Raw genomic sequence first — 24,349 nt, forward strand, 5'->3', positions numbered from 1 at the left:
TGGGTATTAAATAAATAATTTTAAACAATATATAATATCGAATGTAAAATCATGACAACAGTAGACAGTTTATGCGTATAGATTCTTTTTTTCATGAAAAGTGTGCTATGAGTCGTCTCTACAGAAAAGAATGTGCATTAGCAAAGACGCAGCATAGGCTGAGAATAGTGCCAGACAGTTATTAAGCACGGACTTCTGAAGTTTGAAATAGAATCCCCAAATACGATAGCAGCATGTCATGAGGACTGCCAAATGCTACACTTGTGTGCGTGCCTCACGCGCTGTACCACTTACACATTTCCCAAAACTCTCCTCCAGGAAGTGTTTTAAGTAGCCCAGATTTGTATGTGAGATAGCTATCATTTATAGTAACCTGTGTCTGATTACACAGCCCTAAGAACTACCAGCAGTCTGAGTTTGAGCTAACCTTACCTTAGAGTCCTCCCCTATGTGTTTCTACAAAAAAAACAAAAAAAAAATGCTTTTAATATTGTTGTACTACATATATATAAGAAAAGAGTTTAGACATAAGAAATACAGCTCAATTTCAAAAGAGCATTTTAACAAAATATTAACGAGCTTTTAATTCTCAGAAAAATAACAATCATTAAGATAAAGAAATCTTACATTAAGGCAAAGAAATGTTACATTTTTAACTTTTGCTTAGTTGTATTTGCAAAGAAAAAACATAAAACATAAATTCAAATATTCTAGCAAAGTTTTGTGCCTACTGAGCAGGGATTAAAGGCAATGACAATTTAGTTTATGTAGCTGATGGTAAAAGCACTTAACAACTACTTGCTTTTCAAATTTTAGTCCTATTTTCTTTTATTGTGAAGTGTTTTCACTTTCTACAATGAATTATATGGGTTTAGACTATTGGCTTCTGAGCTCTGTAATGTTTTACTATATGATAACTTTCTTGTAAAGATAAAAATTCCTGATGTAATTATCTGTTCTTTTCATTATAAAAAAAGATTTGTTTCTGAATATACTTTTGAGGCTCTCTTTGGTAGCTAGCATCCAGCCTTGCACATGATTGTGAGGCAGTATTGAAAAACTCATCTCCAGATAGTAGTGGCATTGAAGGTTTCTGAAATCTTTTAGAACCCATGAACAGTGAGCCTTCAATCAAAGTGTGTGGATAGAATAAGATTGCTGCCCTCACAACACTTAGTCAAGGTGGGGTTACAAGGCAGACAAAGAGGTTAAAATAAAAGGTGTAAAAAGCAGCTCATAAAGGATCATGGACACAGGTGGTGCATCACCCAGACAACGAGAACTAGGACTGTGATGGTACCAGGAGATAATGTTACAGAGAGTAATCTCACTGCCTGGGGAGAACCACCTTCATGGGCCACCTAAGTCAGTATCTGGTTAATCTTCCTTTCAAGTCCAAACTCCTAACTCACTTTTCTGATCCATTCCCCATTTCTCTGAAGTACAGCTTTATTCACTATTCCTAGTTTAGCGCTTTTCATGCTGTTGCTCTCCCCTGATGTCTGTACCCCCCAGTGGAAAACCCAGGATTCCTCTGTTCTTCAACTGTCTTCTCTGCTGCTTTCTCCAGCGGACACCCACTTCCCCTCTTTTCACTGCTGAGTCTCTTTATAGACCTGTCTAAACCCGTTGAGTCCTCATGTCCAACTCCCAACATACTAGTGACTCATCATCTCAGAATTTGGCTCAGGATCTGGGTTCCGTTCCTCATGCCTTATTTCCTCAAACTGCTTCCAAAGATTCCTTATGTCCTTTCACTGCCAGAATCCAGGGTCCTTGTCTCATTTCTGTCACTGCTGCTATAGCACAATGAGTGTGTCCTTCTGAATGTGTTGTCTTTTGCATTTGTTGCTAACCCCGCCCTCATTTTCCTACTTTTGTTAACTTACTCATTGTCTGTCACTTCCTTTGATTCTCCCCTTTCTGGCTGGTGATTGGAGGGAAAGCACTAAGACCTGTCTGCAGATCTGGGGCATTTCCATTCTGTGACATAATACCATCCACTCTGGTTTTCTGTAAGCACATGACTGCAATCCCACTGGCTGTCCTCCCTACAGATTGTTTCATATCATGGCAAAGGACAAACCTTCAAACCTCGATGAGCCAAGGTCTAAACCTTAGGGTTATTTTCTGGTAAGTTTCTGATATACATACTGAAAAGTCAGTAACAGAATAATATAAAACCTTTGCCTACTTTTTAAGAGCTACTATTTTTCAAAGTACTCTGTTTACATAAGTACACGTGAGTAGGCTATGTGATTTTATTGTTCAAGATGAATGACTATGAAAAATAGGAACTAGTTTCATATTATTAAGATGACTAATAGATTAGTCAGAAATGACAGCCAGCTTCTCTACTTCAGTTATTTCCTCCGGACTTGCTTCACTTAAGCACAGACAAAATCTTAAGCTAGGGTTTTGATTAGCTGTCCATGTGAAAATCAGTAGAAGACAATGTTTCTTGTTTGTTTGGGACAGAGTCTCCCTGTAGCCCCAGCCAGCCTGGAAGCAGGCAGGCCTTCATTTCAGAGATCTCCTATTTCCTAAGTACTCATGCTTAGGGAAATGCACCACCATGCCTGGCTTTTTTCTTCATCTCTAAATGAAATATTATGCTCAGCTATTCATCTACAGAATAAAAATAATTTTTCAGTTATTCTAGTCACTAATTTAAAGATGTTTGCATTTTTTCCCAATGTTGGCTATGTGCATCTTTCAAATATGAATCTAGGCAGCATAGGTAACTTTGTCAAGTCAAAACCCAGGTCTGTAAACTGATACAAAGATAAATACATGCAATAGCTGGAAATAATTGCACAGCAAACCCTGGAGAAATGTTACTTAGACATTTCAAATGCCTCTAGAGCTCTGTAGATATGTACTCTGCTCGGTGTAAACAAACCTGCTTTAGGAATGGACCCCGTGGAAGGTATGGCAGTCACTACTCCTGCCGATGGGACCTTGATACCCACCCAGCAAAACCCCGTCGTTGCTCTTCAAATCTCTACCTCGGTTTTTCGGCATCCATTCTTGTCTGTTGTACAGTGTCTAACAAGATGTCTAACAAGCCCTACTCTGATAGTAATGATGTTTAACCTGTTTCCTCAATCTTTGTCTCACAAAGTGCCATTCTTCAAGAACACCTTGGGGTTTGAAGCGTCTCTTGGTGCTGGCTATATGTTTAAAAACATGCAGTGCTTCATAAATCCTTTACTAACAATTACCATCAACACCAAATGAAATAGGAACAAAAACACACTGATTTCTTCTGAGCCACTGTACTTTTCTTTATCTAATTCTATTTCTTTTATTTTGATGTGATCACATGAATCATTTGTCTAATTTTCTCAAAAAAGCCCCTTTGCTTAGGATCTGTGTTTCCTTCTCTCCTTATTCTAAAGCCTCCACAAATGTAGGTGATTCAACCTATGTAAACAGTATCTTCTAACAAAAAAAATGATCCTTCTATAGCAACTGACAACTGTCACACCAGAAATATGAGATTTCATCTACTTTCTTTCAATTAAATCTTTATGGCACTTTAAGTATTTTTCCAAAATAATAAAGAAGCAGAAGAATATTTGACCTACTAAATTCAGTCATTTATTTGCTCACCCACTCACTGATTTTAACTCTCACACTCATTTATTCAGTAAATGCACATTGTCATATCCACTATTTTAGAAAATATTTTGTTGATCTAGTACATTCTACATTCTCTAGTGCTGGCTAAAAATACATTTTCTCCATAAGGGGCAGATGGACCTATTTTCTGTTCCCCATCTCCCCTCCCATCATTTTCATTTTCTCACTTGGGAAGCACTTGTGCATTTTTGGGGGGCACTAAATTTTAAATATCATCTGGCTTTTTAACATACGACTTAGCATAACAACAAAAAAGAGTTGGAACTCTTTCCCCTATTATAAATAAGTCAAACATTTTTATGATTATACAAAACTTACAACGTTACAGTTATAAATATAGTACACGTACAATTTTAATATTCCCCAAAGAAAACATGAGCAGAATTCAAGAAAGAGTTTGATCTTTTTTTTCACAGAACGCTTCTAAACCTACATTTACTGTACATGGCTTTCCAGAAGACAAAAGATTGACTGGGTACTCCATCGTTAGCTTCATGAAGGTTAGGGGAGACAAGATGGATAAACTCCAGAGAACACGGCCACACACAGGCAACACAGAACAGACACAACCCGGCCCAGAAGGCCAGACAACTCACTGTCTTACTGCCCGACTTGTAGTTCTCTTTGATGTAAAGATCTTGACACGCTTTCAAAATTTCAAATGTATTAAAGTACATCAGTAGATACTAACCTATCTCAAAATGATTAGCAAATTTGAACTCATGGAGGAAAATGACCTAGAGAACACAAAACGTAAATGTAGCTAATATAAGCTTTAAAACAAAAAAAATTAAATATTAAAAGATTATTTTATCCCAATTTGAGAGTCTGTATCAGTACCGTTTTTACAAAAATATACCATCATTAGTTTCAGAATAATCAAGTATTTGGGGATTTTGCTTTTTGTTTGTTTTCTGTTTGGGTGGTGATGTCTAGGGATCAAATCTAGGGCCTTGTACATGCCAGGCAAATGCTCTACCCTGAGTTCTATTATTAACACAAAAATTTTTTTGTGTTTGTTTTACATTTTGAGATAAATTTTGCAATCCCTCTGTTGCATGGGCAGGCTTTGAATTTGCAATCAGGCCTCGCTGTCAAGTAGCAGGGATCACAGTCCTGTCCCACCAGGCCCATTTTCATTTCAGTGCTTTTGTTTGTTGTTCGTTTTTTAAAGCACTGCTATTTTCTTTTAAATGTTACTTTTCAACCCAGTGAAAATATTTTAAAAGTAATCTGATTCTAGAATGAACCTAATCAAACAACCCTTTAGGCTATGATTCCCTCCTAAAGGATCTGTCTCTATACAGCAATCTTAAAGTTATATGAGTACAGTTGATATTGTTTTTTATTAGTTTATGAAATATCTGTTTGCAAACACATTAGCATAATTACAAAGTTATAATTACACAGGAGAAACATACTGACTCGTTCACTATCAGACATTGAAAATGCAAAATAAATTGCTTCCTTTAAGGTGATATTAAACAAAATTTTGTGTGGAAGTGGAATAGACTTATGTGACCTCACACACCGAGACAACTGGGCCAGAGCTTCCAGTCCAGTGGGCAAGAATCAGTACCTTTGTGAAGCTATTGCTATTCTGGTGTTTTTAATTGGAGATGGATGCTCTGTACCTCCTTCCTGAGCAACCTTCTCTTTTTGATATGTATGAAAATGGCAGCTCTGAATAGTTTAGGCAAACATCAAACAACTGCTGGGCCATGTTTTCCTAACCTGAAGATAGCATCACAAGGCCTAATAACCCTGGAGCTATTCCATGACAGATATGTGGGCTATCTTACATGTCATCAGTCTGCAGGTCAGCAGCCTTATTCCAAAGGACAATCGCACTTATACTATCTATAAAATAAACTCTTATGAGGAAAATCTTAGGACAATGGGAAGAAAGTCAAGAAATGTTTCAAATTAATGATTCAGCTCTTGGGAAGATTCTGTGAGGATGGTACAATTTCCCATAGGGGTACTATACAGATGCTGTGAAGGACAAACTTTCTAGTGACTTCTGTCTCCAATTTAGCTCTGTCCCTTCACTCATCCTAACCTTGTAGCTCTGGGTCTCATCACATAGGTTGACCCTACTATCTGGCTTCTAGCCTGGACAAATTCTTACTGAATTTCAGGTGTTCCTTTCTTTAAGGCTGTCACTTCCCTTAGTCAACCACTATTAAACAAGAAGCTAAATAACCGCTTCTGCTGGGAAGAAGACATAAAGTAAAAGAACAGCTTACTCAGTACTTGATATATTTCAAGCATGGTTCATAATTATTTAAATTTATATTTAATCTGCAAAAACTCCTCTGGGAGTTATGGCACCCACTATAACTTGGTGTTCTCCAAGGCAGCACAACCATTAAGTGGTAGAGCTGGGGTTTCAACCATACTCTAGCTACATAGCTGATATTCTTATCCACAAGGTGAAACTAGTACATTTGTAATACTACTTAGAAATGCTATAAAAGTTTCTGCAACTTATGTTTCATGTATTCTAAATGTTTTGCACATGCACAGGCCCAGAGAAGGTTAATGATACACTGTCCATTTAAATAAATGCATTGTCATGTTTGTTTGGCTTGTTTAACTCTTTTTATAATATGATCAAAAGCCACCTGTCATACAGAAATCAAGAGTGGAATGGTGGCAATTACCCAGTTAGCACTGAAACTTTTCTGTCTGATACGAAATTCTGCTTAGAGAAAGATTTAACTGATTTCATTATACTGTGCTATCTTTCAGTTATAATAGGGCAAAATAAATCACACTAAAGTGTCCTGAATACATTCCATGATGGAAGGGGTTGTAAGGGGGAAGCTGGCACCCTGGGTATATAAGTTATTTCATTTATAAAAGAGTTTATAATGGATTTAGCTTCTGTTAGTTAATGATATCCTAAAATTACCACCTAATTCAAACTCATGCAGTAAGTTGACACACAAGTAAGAAACAGGAAGAAAAGAAAAGGAGCTCCATTTCCACTATGGCAAGTTTACATGTAATTCAAACATCACACAGCAAAAAGGAAAGTGCTGTTCACGGTACCTTACAAAACAACAGCCCAGAGGACTTCCACTGTCTAAACTATGAGGTGCACCTGTTGGGTGCAATCAGTCTTCGTTCACACTCAATCTTAGCTTGTCTTCACTTTCATGTATGTTTCTACAGCAGAATGTTTTTAAATGTGCAATAACTTAGTACTTCAGTGTGTCCTGCTGATGTTCTGGAAAATTACCCACTATCTTAGCCCTACTGAAGGACTGCTGCAACATATGGTCATCTTGAAGTTAAGAAGATACAAGTGTTCCTGGAACATTTACTCATCTGCTTTGATTTTAACGTTCATCTCAAGTTTTCTAAAGAACCCCCTTTCAGGTGACAGCATACTCTTCCCAGGGCTTGACTACAAGGGACTGTGTATAGCTAAAACACACCTACTTTGTCTAGTCACTGGACTGCGTCTTATAAGAACTGAAATCAGTCCTGCAGCACCCACTGACTGGTGCTGCAGCTCCCTGTCCGGTAAAGCCCCAGACCTACCGATCAGAAAGTGTGTGATTGGCGTGAACAGCCCAAAAGGAGCACCAGTTTTTGCCGTGTGGCTTTAGTTATATCAAGACAAAGTGTTTGGCTTAACAGGAAGTAGTTTTCTTTGTTTTTCTAGTCTTCTGGTTTTAATAAAGGACTTGGTTGAGAGATCCTTCAAAACCGTAAGGTTTATAGTATAAAACAAACCTCAAAGCTGCTCCAACAATTCCCCACAAATACTTCAGCCTTTAGATTTGCACTTTGTATACCATTCATAACTTCTTTATTTTATGTTTATGTATCACAAATTATACCTTTACAATGCTGCAAATTTAAAGCCATAGTTTCAGAACATCTTTAGAAGGATATATATCAATGATAAATTTCTAATACTTTTTTCCCTCAATTCTCTGGCATCAAATTGAATTGCTAGTGCCAGAAATACTCTTCAGTATGAGAAAAATAAATGACTGTAGATGGGCTCCTATAGCTTTCAATTCTGTATAGCTGTCATATGCTTATAAACAATTTGGAATGCTTTAATCTTGCATTAGCAGGCTACATTGCCAGTTACAGTTCTGCCAGGTCTTTAAGCAAGTCATTATGATATTATGTACACACACCTCCCCCAACTCCAGAATCTGTCCCAATGTGTCCCTTTGTTCTGAGGGTGCCTAAGGTCTCCATGCTCCTACACTGTGGCCCTGCTTTATAATTTCCTTGGTACCATCAGCATCTGAAATGCAATATATTTCCTTTTATCTAATTAAACATATGTAAAGTATCCACATTTTCCTAGGCACTGTGCTTAAACTGAAAATAAATGCATAAAAACTCCTTGTCTCAACTGTTCAGAACCTAGTAAAGAGGCAAAAGAATTAGCAGCAAGAAATTTATTAAATAAATTCAACCCATTGTCCAACTACCAACCATAGCATTCCAAGCTAAACCCTAGCTCATTCTTAGGATGAGCCCCTCAACAGCTGGGTTCTGCTTAAGAGAAAAAAGATTGAATGATAATTCTGGTATCTGTTTAACCAGCATTATTCTCCTTACCTGAGACCCTCCAGAGCTAGTCACAGGCACCAGTGAAAAGCAAAGGAGCTCCGTCTCCTTCTCCAGTTGTAAAAGGAATCCATGTTTGTGCCCATCCTCATCTCTAACCCTTTCTCCCTTTCTGTACTATCTGCCTATGTCATGAAAAGGATCTGACAGGGAAAGAATATTAGTTCTTGGAGAATGGAAGGGCTATCCATCTCTAACGTCTAGTCTACACTCACCAGATCTGTCAGTTTTATAACAATACTGTGTTTTCAAAGACATATTTACATTTCTATTAACTAGTAATAAAAGCCAACAGTTATTTGAGCCTTTGATTTGCATTTGTATCATTTAATATCTGTGTTAATACACTACTACTTTAATTTTATTATTAGCATACTATATAAGGAACCCTAGAGGGATTAAAGAACCCACCTAAAATTACATAGCTTCTAAACACCGGAGTGAGAATTCCAATTCTCACTTTCGAAGTTTGTGTTATCCATTCAACTATGCTTACTTCTCCCATCTGCATACAAAACCTCATCCAAACATCCATAAAATAATATAGAGCTAGTTGAAAGGGAAGGCTGGGGTACAGAAAGAGTATATGACCTTTGTTTTGTCGTTGAGTGTGTGCATTCGTGCGTGCACGCGTGCGTGCGTGCGTGCGTGCGTGTGTGTGTGTGTGTGTGTGTGTGTGTGTTTCTAGTTTTACTTAGTTTTCTACTCAGACTTGTGTCTGAGCTGTGACTCAATTATTTTCTAGCTGTGTGACCTTGGAAAAATTACACAGTACCATCAACACTTTATTGGCTATTTTCTGTATGCTAGCCACTATGCTAAGTGCTGGCACAAACTGTCTCATTAAATTAAATCTTCATAAAAAGTCTGACAAGGAGATAATATTATTCATATTTTAGGGAGGATGAGACTACAGTGAGAGAAGATTGTAAGTAAACTTCCCAAGGTCAGAGAGCCAGTCAGGGAACAGCAGCCTTGAATGAACTGGGAAAGCTAAACAGGCCCCCTCCCTCCCTTCCAGTCACCTAGCTATGCAAGGGTGGGGTCCAAATGCTAACTCTCCCTGCCCAGGGTGATTAGGAAGTAAGGGCACTGTGGGCAGCCTCTGGAGCCACATTTCCAGTCTCAGCCTGTAAGCCCTTGAGTGAATTAAGTCCACAGCAAGGCATTCCACTTCTCCTAATCTGTTTCCTTATCCCTTATGGTGAAATGATAATACTATCTTAAATTTTTTTGTTATTGATTTTGCTGACAATTTCAAACATGCACACAATGTGTTCCATTATTCTCTCCACACACCCTTTCTTCTTATCTCTTTCCCAACACAATCTCAAGGTTTTTAGTAAGAAAAATAAGATGATTCATCTATGGAGGCTTTGAATGGCAGATAGTAACTATCAAAATTAACTAAAAAATCATTTGCACTCTGTATAACTGACCCAATATGGTTTTAGTTTCACATAAAAATGAACAATATATAGGAATGTTTTATTTTTGAACAGCTAAACCCCTCTAAAGTATCAAAAATATCAGTAGCTGCCCACATCCCTACATCTTTCTTCTTTAGTTGTTCTAACCAAGCACACAGCTCCCTGGGCAATGGCTAGGCCACGGGATGCTGACCCACTGTCCCTGGGCAGTGGCTAGGCTGAGGGACGCTGACCCATTGTGGCCTGGGCAGTGGCTAGGCCAAGGGATGCTGACCCACTGTGGTCTGGGCAGTGGCTAGGCTGAGGGACGCTGACCCACTGTGGCCTGGGCAGTGGCTAGGTTTTGCCACCCAGCACGTGAAGTTTAGTTTATTAAGCCTGGGAGTTTATCAGCTCTCACAGAATACCAAAAGCCTTTGGCTTTGACTCTATCTGGTACCACACGTGATAATTTTGAGATTCTACTGGAAATTTTATATATGGGTTTAACTGTAGATACGAGTTTTCAGATGGTTGTAATTTGAAATTTTGGATGTTTCACAGATTCCATCAGTATAATCAGGTATCAACTTGGAGTTGTAAAGAATTAAAAACTTCCAAACTTCCACTATTTGAAATTATTAAAGTAGAAAAACTAACTTTCATATCTCCTAATACTAATTTTAAAAACAAAAGAGGGGGCTGGGCAATGGCTCAGTGGTTAAGGGCACTGACTGCTCTTGCAAAGGACACGAATTGGTTCCCAGCACCCACGTGGCGGCTACTAATCATCCATAACTCCAGGTCCAGGGGGATCCGACACCCTCTTCTGTCCTCCACAGGCATTGAATGACATGGGTGCACTTACATACATGCAGGCAAAACACTCATACACAAAAAATAAATTAGACATTAAAAAATAATGAACTTAGAAGGGGCAAAAAATCCCCTCAGTACCAATGCACAACTAAAGAAATTCAAGTTCATAACGTAAGAGCTTATTATATATGCCCTCATTCACTTCAACTGGTGGATATGAATGCAATCTTATCTTTAGAGATACACGGGGGTTAAAATATCAACAGCAGAGGTGGTACTATGACCTCATGCCATAGTCAAATGGATACTATATTCCTTTATGAGATTTAGGATATTAGAATATTTGTCCCTTGATCTAGAGCATGAACCTGCTCTGAAATTATGATAAAGGAAAATGAAAGCAAATTTTACTATTAAAAACACCATAAGTAAACACTATTAAATATACTTTTCATTCTGTAAAGTTTTTGGTAGTCATTTATATTTTAGTTTTAAAAATGATGCTGCATTTTTGAATTACAGTTTCAATGGGCCAGTAAGCCAATAGCCTTGATTCCAGCTATGGGGTATCCATTATGAGATTAAACTCACATTGTAAAGAAAAAAAAAAGTTGGAAAAAAAAAAAAGGCTGAAATGAGAATACTGGCTCACAGAGTAATGCCCATGAAGAGGCTGGGTGGTGAATACAGTTACAAATAGGGAAAATCTGGCATGGTGCCGGAGTGCTGCTCCCACACTGCATTCTCCTTCCAAGCTCCCACCACTCGGAACACTAGCACCAGCCCCAAATACAGACCCAATATGAAAACTGAAAACCAGCCAGCATGGTGGCTCACACTTGTAATTCCAACATTAGGGAAACTGAGGCAAAAAGACTGCTGTGAGTCTGAGGCCAGCTGAGTTACAACAGTGAGTTCCAGGTCAGCCAGGGCTATAGTATGTGAGACCATCTTTAAAAATAGTCATGGGGGCAGGGAGAATAAATCAGAACACAGTCCAAGAGAGGCTGCTGCATTACTATAATGCTCAAGTGTGTGGCAGGAACTTTGACAGAGGACAGCAAAGTACTTCAGCACTACACATCTGAGCTGCTCTTGGCTCCTTCCGATTGAAGGCTTTAGTACTGTGAGTTTGAAGAATATAAGGATATGCTTATTTAATATCTTCTTTTAAATATTAATGGAGAGATAACATATGGTACTTTTGTTAAATAAAATATTTCTATTATATTTTTTCCATTTTAAATCTCAAGAAAAATCTTACTAGATATGCTGATTATAAAGGAGAAAAAATGCTTCGCAGATTCCAAATCAAAGAATGGAGTGAAATACTGCTCAGTGCCAACAATAAACACAAGCAAAAAATAAACACAAGCAAAATAGAATACTCTTCCCAGCCAACTAGTCCAGACTTGGAAGACAAAAGAACAATGAGGAAGAATCCAACAGAGGGATGCTTTTGGAAGCCCTTGTCAAGAAATTCCAAGGGACTCTCATAGGAACATTTTAAAATTGCCCCCTTCCGACTTTTTTCTAGTTCCCTGTCTAGAACTTGAAATGCTAATTACTCTTGCCTTTACTTCTCCTTCACATCTCCTATTCATGATTCAAGGACTTTCTTTTCCCCTTAGAGATAAGAGTTAGAGTTATGTAATTTGGGAGTCTTTTTTTTTTTTTTTTTTTTGGTCTTTTTGAAGCAGGGATTCCCTGTAAGCCCCAGCTGTCCTGGAACTCGATCCATCTGCCTCTGCCTCCCAAGTTTTGGGACTACAGTGTGCACCACCATGCCCAGCTCAATTTGGGAGTCTTTTAGATAGACCCACTGAAGAGGTACTCCAATTGTCTCACCCTGCATCCCTGTTCAGCATGGAAGAAGCCAGAGTGGTTGGTGTCCCTATTCCCTATTGGCAATTTGAGTAACCCCTTCAGAGGATGGCATGATAAGACTAGGAGGTAGGAAGTGGCTAGGCAGTTAGGGTAAAAAGACCCCAAAGAAATGTAGCCAGTTTCTTGGCTAAAAGTGAAAATGCCCTTGGGCATGTTAGCAACATACTCTGTTCCAAAGGCCAAAAATGTCAAAAATATTTGGGAGCTTGTATCTAATCTTTAAAAGATTTTAGGGTTACCTCTTCAGAGAGGGGAATGTTGGAGGGGAGGGAGTGCGCATGGATTTGATCAAAACACCTTATATGCATGTATGAAATTCTCAATAAAGTTTTTGTAAAAATTTAAAAAAACAGAATAGAAAGGCAGAGCTCACACAGAGCTTCCTAAAGAAGCATTCTGAGTTAGTAGTGGCCCAACCCAGGACTGCTATTTTGACTCTATTCTCAAAGAGATTTCTCCAAGCATTCTCTACTAAAATCCATTTACATTAAATCCCCACTAGAGATTTCGTTTTCTTGGCTTCTGAACAGTTTCCTGGAGAAAGCAGACTCTTACCTTCACGTATCTTCTGAAGAAGTCTCTTGGTGCTCTGACATCTCTTGAGGTCTATGCCAACAGCCATTCTCTTCCTCCCAAGGTCTTAGGGAGTTGGAGAAATCCCAACACCTGCTGCTACCACTGAGTGTCGAGGCTAGGAAAGTTTGAGGGTTCTGGCAGCAGGACCATTGAGCCACAGCCAAAGCTCGGGAAGCCTTAGCAACTGAAAGCAAGTATAGAGGGCTACATGGTACCCAGCACGGGCTCAATTATAGCAGCAGGAGAAGGAATATTCCCCACCCTCTCAAGGGTTTAGAGGCAGCCATTCAGGGACCAAGGTACTGCCAAGGGGCAGTGCCAAGGAGACAGAGACATGACCAGCCAGCACAAGACCCTGGGAGAAAGGGAACAACCAGCACAGAGCTCAGGTAGCACTTGGAAAGGCTCACCAAGGTTCCCACCAGAACACAAGAAGCAATGGAGAAATGCAACAAACACATGGGGGCAGCCATTCACGCATCCCACAGAAAGCCGAAACACAGGTGAGGAGGGGTGGAGAGAGTTCTAGAAAGAAAAGGAACACGTATTACAGTGTGCCTGTTGTACTGAGATTCAAGTTCCAAAAGTGACATAAGATCACTATATCCTATCATTGCAACTTTCATATCAAATAAATTGACAAATGTTAAAAAAAAAAAAAAAAAATCCCAGGAAGCTGATCCACAAGGCCACAAGGCCACAAGGCCACAAGGCAAGAGTTTGAAAGGCAAAGTTTGGGGCTGGAGAGATGGCCCAGCGGTTAAGAGCCCTGGCTGTTCTGTCAGAAGACCGGTGTTTGAATCCCATACTCGCATGGCAGCTAACAACTGTCCATACCTCCAGTTCCAGGGAATTTGACACTGTCTTCTGTCCTCTGTGGGCATTGCATGTACTGACATACATGCAGGTAATACACTCGTACACATAAAATAGAAATATCTTTTTGAAAAGAAAGGTAAAGTTTTGGGAATTGGAACAGAAAAGAGACAAAGATTAAATTCAACTGATTTTTAATTTGAAAACTAATTATTTTATAAAAGTGCAACACGTTCCATCAGGTATATCACCTCCCACCAGGATCAGAAGGCGGTGAATGAAGGGATTTAATGAAGTAAGAGGAGAATTTGAAGGAAAAGAGGCAAATGGGCCAAGAGTACACAGAGATGAGAGTAACGAGAGACGGAAAAGTAAAAGAGAGAAAGAAAACAGGGGAGAAGGAAGTGACAGCCCATCAGGGAACTCCTCAGGCTCAAGTCTCCTGACTCCCTGTGCAGAATGCTGCACTTCCCAGAGGTGCTCAGAGCCCACCACTCATAGCTCTTCAACCGTAAACAAGCCCTTTAGCACCCTGAGCTCACTGACTATGAAATATTAGACAGCTGCAAGAGAGAGCGATCCTGAGATCATTCTGCTTTGGTAAACTGGATGAAATTAAGTCAGAAACTAAGTTTAAACACTGAAAAACTATAATAATTTCCTAATATTTACCAAATAAAAATCTGGGATAATTTAGGCACTTGTACTTTATCAAGACCAGAAGCACATTAACCTTGCTTAATATTTTAGACTTGCTTTAGACACAGGTGTGTAGAAACCATCTTACAAAAGAGTAGTCATATGTGTGTAATTCTTCACTTCAGGTACTAACTTCTAATCCAAAGCAGTAAAATACTAATAATATTCTACTTTAATTGGTATCAAAAAACTTAATTTTTCAATTAATTAAAATAAACTTTTTAAAAGAAAATTTCACTTCCCTTCCACGTTTCCAAAAATGTATATTTTTAACAATACATGAAATAAATTAAGCAGGTATTTTTTGAAAGGGGTCACTTAAATCTGATAAGTCACTATAACCAGACATTGATATGACAGGAAATAAAACCAGTACTACAATTTACTCAACTCTGAGTAAGCAATTAATATTTTAGTGGAAGAAACCGGGATTTTATAAAGAGAGAGGGTTAAGAATCTCAATTTGCTTTTTAAAAAATTACTATCTATAGGCACACACAAGCCCATGTACATGATATGTAGGGGCACATGTGCCACAGCACATTTAAGGAGGTCAGAAGAAAAACTGTGTGTGCTCAGTTCTCACTCGGAACCTTCACATGGGTGCTTGGGATTCAATTCAGGTCACCAGGCTTTCATGGCAAGCATCTTTTACACACTGAGCCATTTCATCAGCCCTCAATTCCGCATGAACAATACTGCACCAATTGGTTTAGATTCTGGCTTGGGCTAAAACTTAAAATTTTAAAACATTCTATCAGTGAGAAAGGTTTGGAGAAGAGTGGGTAAGTCCTAACAGAAGGAAGAAAGAAAGCTGACCTTTCACCTAGTATGATGGTTTCATTGCTTAGTCAACAAATCTACTTTACTTTGTATTTCTGCATATATTCTTTCAATCCCATCTAAAAAAAAAAAAAAAAAAAAAAAAAAAAAAACAAAAAAATGAAAAAAAAAAGGGTGATCTAAAACAAAAACAAACCAAAAAATGTATAAACAAATGGTGATCTGAAACAGTAGAGCTCATTTGTTTAAAACTTTTTAGACCACGTGGTATGCAAGATAGTAGAAACAGAAAAATTAGCATTTTGTATAAATAAAGAACATGTTGCTAATAAATTCTTACATGGGTTAAGATAACCAACTACAGTCCCCTTAAATGTTGTTAAGTGCCAAACAAGAAAACATTTTGAACAACTGTGCTCAGAACTGTATCATCAGTACCATCAAATGTGCACAGCACCACTGCTACTCAGCAAATATTTATAATGAGTAGGGATGCAAACTCTTAGAGTTTAAGGGCAAAGAAGTTTGTTAAAAGTGAAAATAAAGTTAAACAAGTTTCTTTTTGCATCACTTGACAGAGCCTTCACCATTCACTATGTTATAGTAATTGTTGCAGATTTTACAGAATATGTACTAATCAGTTGTTTTCCTATACAATTGTTCTAGGAAAATTTGGTTAATATCCTTTTAGAAAATTTAAAATTAATATTTTTTCTAATCTTTGACATAGGTAAGTGGCTGTTATCTATTAGCATTTTAAAGAAATCATGAGTAAATACTATACATCTGTACTTCTGTACATCTGTCAAATATTTTTTAGCCAAAAACGGGTTCTAATTTGAAGACAGAAAAGTTTACACTAAAACCTTTGATCTAGCTCAATCCAAGTACTGGTACATAAATATATTAGTAACATATATCCTACATAGCTATTGGATTAATACTGTACTAATTTGCTTACATAATTACCTCTAGTTGAAAACAATATTCTTGGCAAGAACCATGCATATCTAACAACTTAATTTAAAATCTGCAATCTACTACCATGAATAAAAAAGGAGCTCATTTGGAAATGAAAGTAAAATAATTGTTTTCATACACTGGAAAATGTAGCTGTGGTTCAAATAAAGGGCAAGAATAAGAGACTGAGACTCAGAAATTAAACAGAAAATTACACACCATTGACTGCAATGTCTGTCTGATTTGAGGATTAGCTTTATCTGGGAGTAAATGTAAGCTCTACTTATGAAGCATAATTAAACTACAGATCAGAGCACTAAAGTGGAAACCACGGTTCCTTCCTAAAATAAGTTCTTGTTGCATACACTTTCAGAAGTCCTTTTCCCCTGGAGGGCAGGACAGTTCTGCTGAGTAAATCTGCCCCAAACATCTTAGTAAACTGGCTTCTTTCCCTCATTCACTCACCAGCATCCATTATCCAATTCCATGTTTTATCTTCAATAGATAAGATACAGCTTCTTCTTGCCATGATGCCATGAAAAGGATCCAGCATGGTTTCCTTAAACACTTCCTGTGTGACTGCCACAGTACCAAGAGTAAAGGGTAAGCACGCTTCCACCCGCAGCATTAGCAGCAGCAGCAGCGGTGGCAGCAGAAGCTGGAGTAGACTGTTCAGACCCACCTCCTGCAGGATGCTAGCCAAGGCATTGTTTACTCCAAACCCACAGGACTTTCCATGTGTTTGCACCTTTCCCCCAAAGCGTCAAAACAGGTGTTTTTCTGTGATCATACTTAAAATCTGTTCCCCAAACAAGGTGATACATACACTGTTACTATGAAATTCTAAGATTCCAATTCTATAGAGAAACTTGTTCTTCAAAGTCTGTTGTATGGAAGCCTTACATATCCTTTAAGTTCTCTTTACTCTCCTCATTCCTAATAAGCAAATGAACTAACACAAAACTTCCTGTTAGTGGAAGAAAGTTACCATGTAAAATGATTGTCACCATGCAATTCTGGTCATTTCTTTCATAATAACTCTATCTGCCTTCTGGACATGGTTACGCTTTTTGCAAATACTAATGGTTTAATAATCTTTACAACAGTTCAAATCTATTGGTAAATATCAAATGTCTTGAGTTTTATAGAATGAACAATAATTGTTTCCATATTTAACTTCTATTCAGATGTTACTGATCATTTATTATTATTCTCTTCACAAGCACTCAAGTTACCAAGTTGCTGGAATATGGTTAGACCACTAAGCCAAGCATGGAAGGGCATTAATAAGCTATTTACTTAAACGATTTGTCTATAACTACAATCCTGTATGTATAAAAAAATCTAGAAAGTTATTAATTTGTATTTTAAGTAGTTCAAGAAAGGGTAAGTAAAAAAAGAATAATATTCCCCTAATCACTGACTTATTATGGAATCATAAATAGGAAGGAAGTGTTCTCAGCAAAGCACAAAAGAGATGTCATTAGAAAACTGAAAACCTATGTACCTTATACCAAGTATAAGTACTAACAGAGCTCACCTCATCATCAAAGCAATAACAAAAGAAAAACTGCTATGGAGCACTCAGGAAGCAGGACTACCAAAGATCTCAGCAATGCCTCAACTTTGAAATTGAATGGGGGTTCTATGAGGTTAGGAAACTTCTCTCAATGCCCACAGAGGTTAGAACACAGGCTGTGCAGTCCCAAAGCGGGAACTCTAAGTTCTTTAATCAAAACTGCAACATCAATTTTGACTTCCATTTATCTGTGCATTGTATGTTACCCTTTGACAAGATGCACATTATAAAATACTGACATAACATTAAAATTAAATAATACCTAAAAATTTTTACAGTATTTTGTATGTCTGAAAATTCTCTAAGTCCTTTACAAGTACTGACTTGTTTCACAAAATGTGCTCCCATTTGACAGGTTTGCCCGATTGTGGGTGGAAGGCATAAAGTGTTACCAAAAGCTATAACTCTGAAAATTACCGAAGGTAAAATCTGGACCCAGTTATACATCTGCAAACTGACCTGCTGTCCACTCTACAGTCTCTGCAAAGGCCCACTCACTCCTATTTAAAAACATCATATAAATTATGTAAATAAGTACACATTTCTTTTAATGTTTACTACTCTTAGGAATTAACATATGTTTTATGTGATTTTCAGATTTTAGAATGTCAAGGACTAATCCGGTTTTCACATTTTTTAAAAGTGGGCTATACCTTCAGAGACACCAACTGGACTAGCATTATTGCCATCAGTGTCTGTCACTCTGCTTGGGGATTACAATTGCTGCCAGTCATACTTGTCTTTCATTCCCATCTTGGCACATGAATTTAATTATGTGCAAGGCTTAGACAATAATTATGAGTTCATGCAGAGCTTTAGAAATCCCAGGGTCATCCCAAGAGATAGGAAGCTAAAACCAACTTGGACCAAGCTACTTCCCTGAATATTGAGCAGCTGAAATGACCTTCCTTGAATCAACTGTGGAGACCAAAAAACATTTAGCCAGTCCAAAATAAGCAGCGAGGTCCCTAAAGGTAAGGCAAAGAGTACAGACGCCAACTTATTTCCCTCACTGGCTACAAGCCTAACACTGTACTACTAATTGTGGCTGCCTTCTGCTTATATAGGTATAGCTTAATATGAAGTAAAAGGCATACATGATTTAAGGAAAGACACTTCCCCTTGGTCACAATTTAACCATAAACTTTAAGAAACAGAGCCACTAGGCAGTATTTATCAAGAACTTACTTAGGTGTCTATATGGACTAACTTGAGGTGACAAGTCACTTGAGAGTTTATTTACTCTCAATTATTTCTAAAATCAAAAGTGCCCATGCCCATAGAGGGAGGCAGATGGTTCTATAGGTTTTAGTGAACTCTCTTCTCTGCATCACTCCTCAGTAGTGATGTTATATATGGGATCATACCGGCTTGATTTACTCACTAGATAACAACAGGTTCAACAGGTTTAAATCTGTCTCAGCATCCAGTCAGAACTCTGAATTTACACAAAATTACTCAAACTTATGCTAAAAAGTACATCCTGATATCTTTTGGTAAGAAAAATAAAGAACCCCACAGATTTTTGGAGAAGATGGATCTTAACCATTTCTTTACGTGTGGGACAGAATCTCCTCTCACCGCCCAAGCTGGCCTTGAACTTTTGTTTCCCTACCTTAGCCTCCTGAAAAAACAATTTTTATTACCTTGGCATTATTAAGTGATAGCTAGGAAGAATCATGAGTCATTTATGCTGTCATCCAAACAGATATAGATATGGACATAGACATAAGTTACAGCTTCTCAACCTATCCAGAACTTATGAGATTTGCAATGATGTTAGGGACGGTATAAGTACTAAGATTCCAATGTTAAGTTTCTGACCACTTAAATATTTAATGTATTTAAAAATATCAGTAAAGCAAACATTGATAAGCTAAGCACTTTTTTTTTATTCATCAGCCATTATTGGGTCTACTCCCATTTACTTAATTGTTTTGAACAAGGCTTTATATGAAGAGAAATGCATTAGTAAACAAACACTGTGGTACACTTAAGTCAGAACAGATGAGGTTTTAGTAAGCATCCCTAGTGGATAAACGCTTCACTAATCTAAAAGAACCGATCTATGGAGGAACAAGAGAAAAGCTCTATCTGTGCAACACAATCCTGAGTCATCTGTCCTTACAAGTTTCTATTTTAAATAAACCTGGTTAAAGAAAATCCTCAAGTGACTCAGTCTGACTTAGTGTGCCCAAAGCAGGAAAAGGAAGGACTTTCGGTGTTTGAGATAACACTTGTCTCTATACTTTAGAAAAGAACCATTTCCTATTCAGTTGTGCCTGGTGCAGGAGGAGGAAGGGACAGACTTTTTTTTTTTTTTTAGCTAGAATTTACCTCAGCAAATATTGTGCACATGGACGATGGCCGTGTTCTAATTATAACAAAGCTGACAGGAATGGCCGACTGGATACTGGCTTTCTGTGAATTCAGTGATACAAAATGACATATTCCACAGTTAGATGAAATAAAAGAAATTTTGGATCTGTAGATTAGAGGAATTTTAGATGCAATAGTCATTTCTACACTTAAGTGGAAAGCACTATGTTCCCTAATAAAGCCGGTGGTATCCTGGTTACTATTGTATTTAAAATACACATGATGTAATTTGTATTGCTAGAATTACTAAAAGACCTGAGGATTTCATCTCTTAAGTATGGATACAGAGATAACCAGACAAATAGCATCACAAATAACCGAGTTCCAGCAAGAGCTTCCCTTGACTCTGCCTATCTTCCTCCTTAGACGGAAGTCCATCACTCAAGCTTGTGGTCCATACTTGACAAGATGTTAATAAAGAAATAGCATACCATTCAAGGTTTAACTCATATTCCTGTTCAGCCTGTTCTCATCACCTATTTTTGAGGCAGGAATAATATTATTCCCGTTTTATAGATAAGATGACAACAAATTCAGTTTCTTGAATGTCCCTACTAATTTTAGTAGATACCGTAGTGTGACAGACTTCACTCACAACTTTCTGGTTTGGTTTAGGGGCTGATGCAACTTTTTACAGATTATGTAGAACATAATTTATATTTATATATAAATTTATATTTCTAGGAACGCACAAAGAGTTTTTAAAATATTTGGAGATTGCTACCCCTTTAGTAGTAGATAAATAAATGTACTATAAATGTTAAATTCATTTCAAAGAGTACACAAATGCAAAAGATTCAGAATGCTTTTATTTTTATTTAAGATTTAAATGGAACTTCAGCTTGTCTGGAAGGACACAGACATTTTTCATTCTTTACATTTGACACTGCTGCCCAGCTAAGTCGGCTCTGCTGAGGAGTAACATCCTTCTCTTATTTAACAAGCTTCTTAAACCTGAACACAATTTTTCCATTTCTGTCCTACCTACTGGTGAGGAGCCTGACTGACGTTTTGGGGTTCAATGTTAGGGTATTCCTCTTTTCAGGCCATTGCAAACCCCAAGGGGCTCCCACTTGCGTCTTCCATTCCACACTCCAGGGAAAATATGCCTTTCCCGTCCCCGTCTACACCTTCCTTTCCTTCTGGAACTGACTCATCCTCCTGTTATTCCACTGTCAGCTCTTCCCCTGCTATTTTTTGCATGTTGTACAAGGTTTACTTTGTAACGAGCTCTTCTGAGAATTTTACTACTATCTCCTTGAGGCTAGCCTTTCCTTTTCGGTAGATTAAAACAGTCAATATTTATGTCTTAGCAAACTTTGTTGTCAACTTTTGTGCTATTTTCATGAAACAATTTTCCTCTAGTCAAAAATACAACCGCATTTCAATGGACAAAAAGAAATATTCGTTTGTTGATCTTCACAGTTAAATTCAGTCTTACCCTTAGAGTTACCAGAGACCACACTTGGCCTTATTTTTTTTCATTCCTCCTTTCAAATTTCCCGATAATGTATGCCAGGGAAGGAAAGAAAATGCCACTCCTTTAAAGATCTCTTTCTTCCCAGCACTGCTCTGTAACATTATACAACATGCCAGCATAGCATTAAAAGCACAATGTAAAGCTTCCCTATTGTCTAACTTCCAACTGCAAAATATACTTTATACCAAGACATTGCTTTCTACTCTAATCTCGAGTAATTATAACAGCTACAATTACAGTATCTGAACATGAGAAAACTTTCTAGTTTATAGAAAGAATCTAGAAGACGTTAAGAATACAATGATTGTCTAATACATTCTAAAATCTACAACATAGAATTACATTCTCGGGGCTGATCAGATGGCTGTGTGGGTAAAGATGCTCGTAACACAGCCTGGTGTCATAAGTTCAATCCCTGGAGCCCACATGAATGCTGAAGAGTGAAGTGACCCAACAATCTTGTCCTCTGACTTCCACAGACTTGCCTTGGCATGCACATCCACACATGTCATGCATTCAGAAACACACACACACACACACACACACACACACACAATAATAACTAAAATGAATTTAAAAGAATTACATTTCCAACAAAACAGCAATAAGAACCCAAACCCGAGATTTGCACAGCACATCTTTTGATAAACTCTACATGGCAATATGTTTATGCTCTCACAGTCATAGGATACTATCAAGAAAAAGGAAACTTTCTAGTCCTGGCTGTCCATACATACATACAAAAATGTTCAAAAGCCTTTAGAAATAGTATGCTGTCTACAATCCTTAGAACTTGTACAATTTTACCATCCAAAACCTTTTTATAATATGCAAAAAACAAACATTATAAGGGATAATGACATCACTATCCTGTCACCCTCACTAGAAGCACAACCAAGCACAAGTCTCCACTGGGCTAAATCAGCACAGAAGCTCCTCACTTACATTTAGTCTTCAGGGAATTCCGGTTATTCTTTCTTCTAATTTTACTTCTTCAAAATAAACAAATTAAATTAAATTTCCTTTTCTATCACAGACAAGACCCAAATAGTTCATTTATTTTTCTTTGGGTCAACAACAAGAACTCCAATTCCAAATTCCTTTTTGTCACTGTTTTAGATAAGGCAAAGAATGTGAAGTCAGCTAAAAACACTGCAAGTTTGTGGGTACACTATATGATACCAAATAGCAGTCAGAAAAGACAAATTTACATGCAAAGTGGTTTTATTTTTTCACTCACATCATGAGTAAAATCAAAGTCCAGCTATGTATTCTGTGGCAGAGACAGGGATCATGTCTACATCCTAACAGCCATCACAGTGCTTTTCAAAGAACGAGATGATCAATAATTACCCCTGACAAGGCATTCAAATCAAAAGGATATATATATATATATTTGCTAAACAGAAAAGAAACGGAACGGAACAGAACAACTGACACCATAGAAAAGCATCAAAATATGTCAGTTTTAGAAATGATTAGAAGAGGCAATTAAGAATTTTCCCAAGCTGGGCGTGAGCATGTATTTAATCCCAGCACTTGGGAGACAGAGGCATGCAGATCTCTTTAAGATCGAGGCCCGTCTTGTCTACATTGTGAGTTCCATCCAGGCCAGTGGGGGTTTCAGGGAGACCCTGTCTCCAAAAAACCAAGAAATAAAAATAAAAATCCCCAAGAGAAAAGTCTTTAAATTTATTAGAATAATTTGATGTAATGTTTCTTTGGTTGTCACCCAGGTGGGCTCTTACTGGTTGAGGGTAGCATGAGTTTGAAGTTCTGATCCTCCGGCTTCCACACCTAGTGGTGATGGGACTGCAGGCTAATGGGTTGCCACCACCTCATTGAAAGTCATGACTAGGATCAAACCCAGGGCCTCTGGTATGCGAAGGGCCTCTACACACTAAATAACATGACCTAGAATAATTTGAATAGATGTTTGATTTTATCTAGATCTTATATTAGATGTTTATATTGATTATGAAAGTTGATAAATCAAAAATCACGTATTTCTCCAATTTCCTGATAAAAAGTATATTTCATAAGGCCAAATAGTGCTATTACTCAGTACTACTAAAGAATAGGTCTTTGTTGGGAAACTTCTCACAATAATGCATGTATAATTAAAAGTCGCTATTTTGCAATCCTTAAAAATATTATGGCACTATAAAATAATCAACAATAAAGTAAAAACACTGGGTCTAACAAACCCTGATAAAGGTGTCACAGGGCTTAAAGCAAGCTGAGCTGAAGTCACGACAGACTGCAGCATCAGAAGCAGGAATAACTGAATATGAAGATGAAAACACAGCTTGGGAGAGCAGCAGACATTGCATCCAAAACTGGGGATCGTTTGTCAAGGCCTACACTTTGAAACATGTCACATAAAAGAAGACGCCGAGGGTGCTGCTGAAAGGAGCAGAGAGCAAAGCCACACAGAGCTAGATTTGCTTTGTTCTGTAAGTATGTAACCTCGAAATGTGTTTATTTTAATGAGTATATTTAAATAAGAAAGTTCAAATTATCAATAGCAACATACACTATAATGTTAAAAGAATTAACTACTTGTAATAATAGCATTAAATAAATATAGTTAAGCAAACTTTCATGTATGTAAATGACCGAATTATTAACAATGATTCTACCACTTTTCAAAGTTTTTTTTTCTTAAATTCTCTCTCTCTCTCTCTCTCTCTCTCTCTCTCTCTCTCTCTC

At 37.6% G+C, this 24,349-nt stretch overlaps 1 protein-coding gene across 11 annotated transcripts in view; it reads right to left on the reverse strand.

Annotated features, from left to right (window-relative positions):
* Positions 1 to 24,349, reverse strand: part of Mbnl1 (muscleblind like splicing regulator 1) — a 136,964-nt gene that overhangs the window by 88,690 nt on the left and 23,925 nt on the right. Inside the window, exon 1 of one of the 11 annotated variants that reach the window (XM_029569304.1) lies at positions 12,921 to 13,427. The exons of the other annotated variants lie outside the window; for them this stretch is intronic. The gene's annotated coding sequence lies outside the window, so the exon portion shown is untranslated. Of the gene's footprint in view, positions 1 to 12,920; positions 13,428 to 24,349 lie in introns of those variants that run through there. 11 annotated transcript variants of the gene reach the window in all.

This window comes from Nannospalax galili, unplaced genomic scaffold (genome assembly GCF_000622305.1).
Source record: "Nannospalax galili isolate Female #2095 unplaced genomic scaffold, S.galili_v1.0 scaffold351, whole genome shotgun sequence".
In the NCBI taxonomy this organism is placed as follows: domain Eukaryota; kingdom Metazoa; phylum Chordata; class Mammalia; order Rodentia; family Spalacidae; genus Nannospalax; species Nannospalax galili.